Below are 6005 nucleotides of genomic sequence, written 5' to 3'. Positions count from 1 at the left end.
CTATTGTTGCAGCCGGTAGCCTGCGAATAATCACCATATAGGCATAAAAGAAAGACGACAACCACCCGGATTCTCACAACTTTCTTTAATTTTATTTCCGGAGCTTTCTGATCCAAAGGATGGACTCGGCCCAGTCTGTATAGCAGCGGACACGGGTATGCTTACAGGTAGAGAGACACGCAAAGAGAGTGGTATAATTTTTGCCGTGGTTTTAAAATAGAGAACTTAAAAATACCACTGTTCTATTCTTGCTTAGTTTTTATCGTATTACAAAAAAAAGGTCCATAAAGAACAACACTGTTTTTTTTTTTATCGCAATACAGGTTGTTGACTTGAAGAACACTCGTCGTGTGTATCCCAGAAAATTAGCTGAAAGAAGAACAAATCGCACAAACAGGGAACATCACTAACAGGTATGCTTGAGAGAATAAGGCACGTAATGTTAGAAGAGGAATTTTGGTGCGAACATGTCCCTTTCTGTCGTAATATTCAGTGTGTTATGCCTTAATTCGCAATCACGATGAGCCGATGCAGCAGCACCGGCAGGCTGAATAGTTCTCACGAGAGAAAAAGAATATGCCCTAGATTGGCACCGAGTCTCTAACATCTTTTTTTTTCATTTCTGGGTCACACCTTGTGTGAAGTGTGGAACTGTTTGCTCAATCTTCTCCAACTACGCTTTAACATCTCTCTTTCTGATTTCACATGCCAGTCAACACTGCGTGGGCTGACGTACACCTTGCTGGTGAAGACTGGATACATTTCGACCAGCCGACGGAACGACGGCATCAATGCGGCGCCGCGCACACCGAGAAGTTGTACTGAGTGTAGTGCGCCTAAAGCCTTATTATGCGCGCTAATGGACACTTGTGTTTGCATTTTCAGTGATCGCCTCTGCACTCTTGCGTCGATTTTTGCGCAGATTTCATTTTCTTGTAAACCTTCGGGTCGATGCTTCTTTAGGAAGAGGGTAATGACGCAAGATTTGTAAAGGTTGCTTCTTCATTCCTCATAACTGCCGGCACGCGGCTCTATCTCTTTATTTCTGACGAAATACGCGACCAGATAGCTGTCTAATAATCAGGCGCAGGCACAACCTATTCTACGTTATTCCAGATTGTTTTGGTTATTTAGAACCTCGTTTTGGGCGAGAGCGGCGGGAATTTTGTTCGACGGCGGCCGAGAACGCTTGTCGCTACAACGCCGCCCAATTATTCAGTTCTTTGTGGGCGCAGGGCCACCTAATAAAAAGTTTCTTTTGGAAGCACTTTTTGTCGACTTCTTGGCTGGCAGACTGCCTCACCACTACGTGACAACATTTATTGAAGTGACCCCAGTACAATTCATGACTTCGGCAACTGCATTTGTATGATATGCCGAACAAATTGATTTCATACGCAAACAATGATTCACTATGAATCTGAACGGAAGTGATGCCAGAAATTAGTAAACTATTTCGGCCGAACTGCACTTCGCGGTTTTAGTTTTTTGGTTCAGAAGAGTCCTGGAAATTTTTTCGTCAACATAACTAAAAATGAGCGGAAAATGACGGTACTCTCGACTTTTGTTTTATCCTGTTATGTTGAAAAGCGGTTACATGGGCATGTGCGTCCTTGCTCAGAGGTTTTTAATGACAATCATTTTCCTTACTTACTTTCTAAAAAACGAAGTGCGTAAAAGGTGCAGCATAACAAAAATATTTTTTCTGTGCTGAGAATGGAACGTGGGCATTTTAATCTGAATCAGTTGCTTTAACCAGAGAAGTTTGGCGGGAGTGCCGTGCGGAGCTCAGGTGACGTCTCCGGAGATTTCAACTACTTATGCCCCGTTTGTTTTATTTCGGTGCACAAATCAGAACTGAACCGAAAGGAGACGCAGCCGGTTCTGACCGTTATGATTGTAAACGTCAACCGAAGCTTTGCTAAGGTGTGCGATTGCATGATTTCGTTCGTTTAAATTGGTTCAAGCTGTTTTTCTGATATTTATTGAAATGTATACTGGGAGGTCACTTCCTCTTCAAAATGTGCCAGTTTAAAGCGCCAAGAACATAAGAAAGAAAGAAGTGCTGGTCAAATGTTTAGGGGAATCCCCCAAGGTGTAGTAAATTTGTAATAAGGGAGTAATTACTCATTGGCATCCACCCGAGCGCAGCCATACGGCTACAAAGGAAAGCTATACAGATTTCTCAGAAATTTCGTAGTTACAGAAAAATTCTTCCTGGTCCGGGGTTCGAACCCGGGACCACCCCTTCACCGGAGCAGTCGCTCTACCAACTGAGCTAACCAGGACGGCAAGCTCATGGTAGGGCGAGAGCGAATTGATCAATAACTCGAAGTGGGAACAGTGTTGGGCAAATGTTTAGGGGAATCCCCCAAGGTAGAGTAAATTTGTAATAAGAGAGTAATTACTCATTGGCATCCACCCAAGCGCAGCCAACTAGGTGTTTGGCTGCGCTTGGGTGGATGCCAATGAGTAGTTACTCCCTTATTAAAGAAAGAAGTGAATACGTAGCAAACTTTTTAAGCAAAACCTCGCCCCAAACCTTATTGTCACCATCAGCAGCCTAACTATGTGGAATATTGTGCAAAGGCCTCTCGCACTAACCTCCAATTTACTACGTGTTGCGACATCTGCTACCACTTTTCCCAATGGCGAAATGCCCTCATGGAGGGATTCTTAACACCCTTCGCTGCACCACAGGTCCGACTGTCGCCTTCGTCAGCTGCTGCCCAACTGGGGAAAACTGAGCGCCAGGCGGCAATTCGTGTGTATAGTAGAAGGTGGCCAAATCCTATTCCGATGAGAGGCTGTGTCGTGGGCTCTGTCTGCACGGATCAAGGCGCACACCAGGCCTGTTTTTTTTACTTACATGAACAATCACATTGTTTTTATTCTTATAATCGGGTGGAGAATTGCGGTAGCACAGGGTTTCGAACCGCGGGCACCTTGAACGCGAGACGAATGTCGTAACTGAACCCCAAATCTGCATCCTTTTTTCGATGGTGTTCAGTAGGAAGGCACTTCCCAATATAGACTCACAACAATCACGTGAGCAAAGATGGAACATTTTTGAATGTGCCTTCTTTCTAGTACGCATACCAGAGGCGGGCTCGATGCCGGCCGCGGCGGTCGAATTTCGATGAAGGCGGAATTCTACAGGCCCGTGTACTATGCGATGTCAGTGGCCGTTAAAGAAGCCCCAGGTGGTCGAAATTTCCGGAGCTCTTGACTACGGCGTCTCTCATACCTTAGTCGCTTTGGGACGCTAAACCCCGTAACAATCAGCACGCGAAAGAGTTAATTACCGACATACCGTATTGACACTATTTACACTTCAGAAATTCTGTTACACAACTGTCGCTGAAAAATACAATCGCATTATAAGTGTAACTAGACCGAGAATGTGGAGAAAACTCAGCATTTAGGTCGTTGACATCCAACTCTACTGATCCGCCCCCCTACTGATCCCTTCACCTAGATGCCTACTACAGCGTGGTGACAAATCCAACATACAGTTTGCTTAAGCGAAAATCGTTTTCCCTGGGCCACATTTCTATAGCAGCCCGATCAGGGCAATAAAAGTGTCCGCTAATAACATTGTCGCAGTTTTACCTACTCTGCACAATACTGGCCGTGCCAGTAAATTATTCACTAAGAGTGGAGGATTTTCTTTTCTCTCTCTATTTTTACTTAAACGCCACCCGTTTCGAAACGCTCATCAAAGATGCACCAGCTTATAAAGCCGACTGAATTGCTGCCACTTTTCGCTTGGTATATTTAATTTTCTCCCAATTTTGAACGCGCAGTTCGCCTACAGCTGCTGTGAAAACAGACAGCCCAGCTCGAACCACGGTGCGCCGGTCCCGAGACCACGCACTTTTTCTTCCCTGGAAAAGGTCGGTCGTACCTAAAATACATTGCGTTTTGTTCATTTTTAATTACCAGTGCTTTTTCAAATGAAATGTCCTTAAAAAGAGCGAAATCTGGAAGGGGCCAAAAAGCGACTACTAACGCCTCCGTTACGTTGAAGCCCTTCAGCTTTATTTCCTGAGACAAACGAAGATAAAGGCGCAGTTAACGACTTTTGGATCTGAAAAAGCTCCTTAGCAAGATGTCATCCAGTGATAGCAGGATGGCTTATCGACATATACAGAGGCTTGAATGTTTTTGAGTGATTTATTAACGGTTTGTTGCTTATCACAGTTGTGATATAAGCAAGTCTATCCATAGATTGGACGCCGCCTGGAAATGCAGTTGTGCAAACTTCGCCTTCACCTTTTGGTGCTGCCTATGTCGAAGGAGTGGAGCCCCAATGCGGGGACATGTGTACAGATGAACGAAGTACGAGTATATTGTAGGAGCTGCAAAGTGTTGTCTAGTCACGGCATCAGTCCCAGGCATGTAAATGTTAAATGGAAGCATAACCATGCAAACCGACGGTGCTCACTTCTGCGGCGTGAAATTCGTGCCTAAAAACACGCGAAAGGAGATCGAGGACAGTGTTGCTAGGGATGGAGTAAGGCATTGCATGTAACATTACAAATAGCTAAACCATAGATTAATTAAATAAATTCTAGCCGATGCGGCGCCAGCACAACCTGGTTAACGTTTCAAGCAGATAACTGCAGGCCGGAGCTGTTGAGCACAAATCATAGAGAGTTGCAAACATATAGATTATATCTGAAGGAAAGCGGAAATAGAATGATCAGTGTGCTGTCGAGGGCCCAAATAAAGTCATTTAGGCGAATCTAGAGGAATATGGGTGAAAAAGAAATATTATAATCAGCTTGTAAAGGAAAACAACCAGTGATATGCTGCCAAAAAATAAATCTGAAATTCTGAAATTTCTATAATCTAATATTTTCTATAAACGCGAGATCCGCACAATGAAGTGTTCAGATACTAGTAATAACTAACAACTTTTTAAGCTTAAAGTATTCATGGCTGTATACTAAACAGTTTTTTTCACGAAACCACTGCTTGGAATTTTCAGGACATCTTGTCAGTTCTTTAGAAAAAGGAAACATGACTCCATGGCACGCGACATTCGTTTTAAGGACACAAGTACCTTTTTTTTAGAGCAAAGCACATCTGTCATTCAGATCTTACCTATAGACAAGCCAAATGTTACTTGAACAGAATTTGTTCCTTAAAAAATTTATAGACTAAAACTGAAGATAAACAGTAAGCATATGAACACACGCTATCAATACGCATTGGAAAATTCGTGATACGCATAACCACTCTTGTATCTTCCTCTGCAATAATAAGTATTTTTGCGAGTACGCTCCAGCTCATGAAAATGAAGATGGTTTGGTTTGGTTTATGGGGTTTTAACGTCCCAAAGCGACTGAGGCTATGAGAGACGCCGTAGTGGAGGGCTCCGGAAATTTCGACCACCTGGGGTTCTTTAACGTGCACTGACATCGCACAGTACACGGGCCTCGAATTTCTCCTCCAAAGAAATTCAACCGCCGCGGCCGGGATCGAACCCGCGTCTTTCGGGCCAGCAGCCGAGCACCATAGCCACTGAGCCACCGCGGCGGCTAAAATGAAGATGGGGTATTCCACTACGCGTGCCTGAGAATGGTGTGTCTCCTGTTTTCAGCTGTAGGCTTTCCTTTTCCCTTAGAGCAGAAATTATAATTCACCCAATATTGGAAATACAGGATTTCTATAGATTTTCAGCTAACAGAAGCCGGCGGGATAAATATTTGATCAAGAGTCCTACACTCACAGAATGCAACGCCAGGAGCCTGCAAAAGGCAAAACATTTGCAAGCAGCTAGATTCTTCGACAAATGCAGAGGGACAGAGAACTCCGAGAGCCAAATGTGCGCAAAGGATTGAGTAAGCACAGGTAAGCACGGGTAAAACAGGCGTTGGTACCAGAAACGTCCACAGAAAACAGACGCGAGAAAATATCTAATGAGAACTATGAGAAAAATAAGCAGATAAAAAAGAGCCGGAGCGACTCGTTCGATGAAAGGGGGGGGGGGAGTACTG

The 6005-nt window shown here is 44.1% G+C and overlaps 1 non-coding gene across 1 annotated transcript; it reads right to left on the bottom strand.

Moving 5' to 3' along the window:
* Positions 1–2214: 2214 nt before the first annotated feature.
* On the bottom strand, positions 2215–2288 carry TRNAT-GGU (transfer RNA threonine (anticodon GGU)). Its single transcript has one exon. It is a non-coding gene; the product is annotated as a tRNA-Thr (tRNA).
* Positions 2289–6005: the final 3717 nt, after the last annotated feature.

This window comes from Amblyomma mixtum, chromosome 2, assembly GCF_055824585.1.
Source record: "Amblyomma mixtum isolate Tamu chromosome 2, ASM5582458v1, whole genome shotgun sequence".
NCBI lineage: Eukaryota > Metazoa > Arthropoda > Arachnida > Ixodida > Ixodidae > Amblyomma > Amblyomma mixtum.
This window is presented reverse-complemented; position numbering and strand designations above follow the sequence as displayed.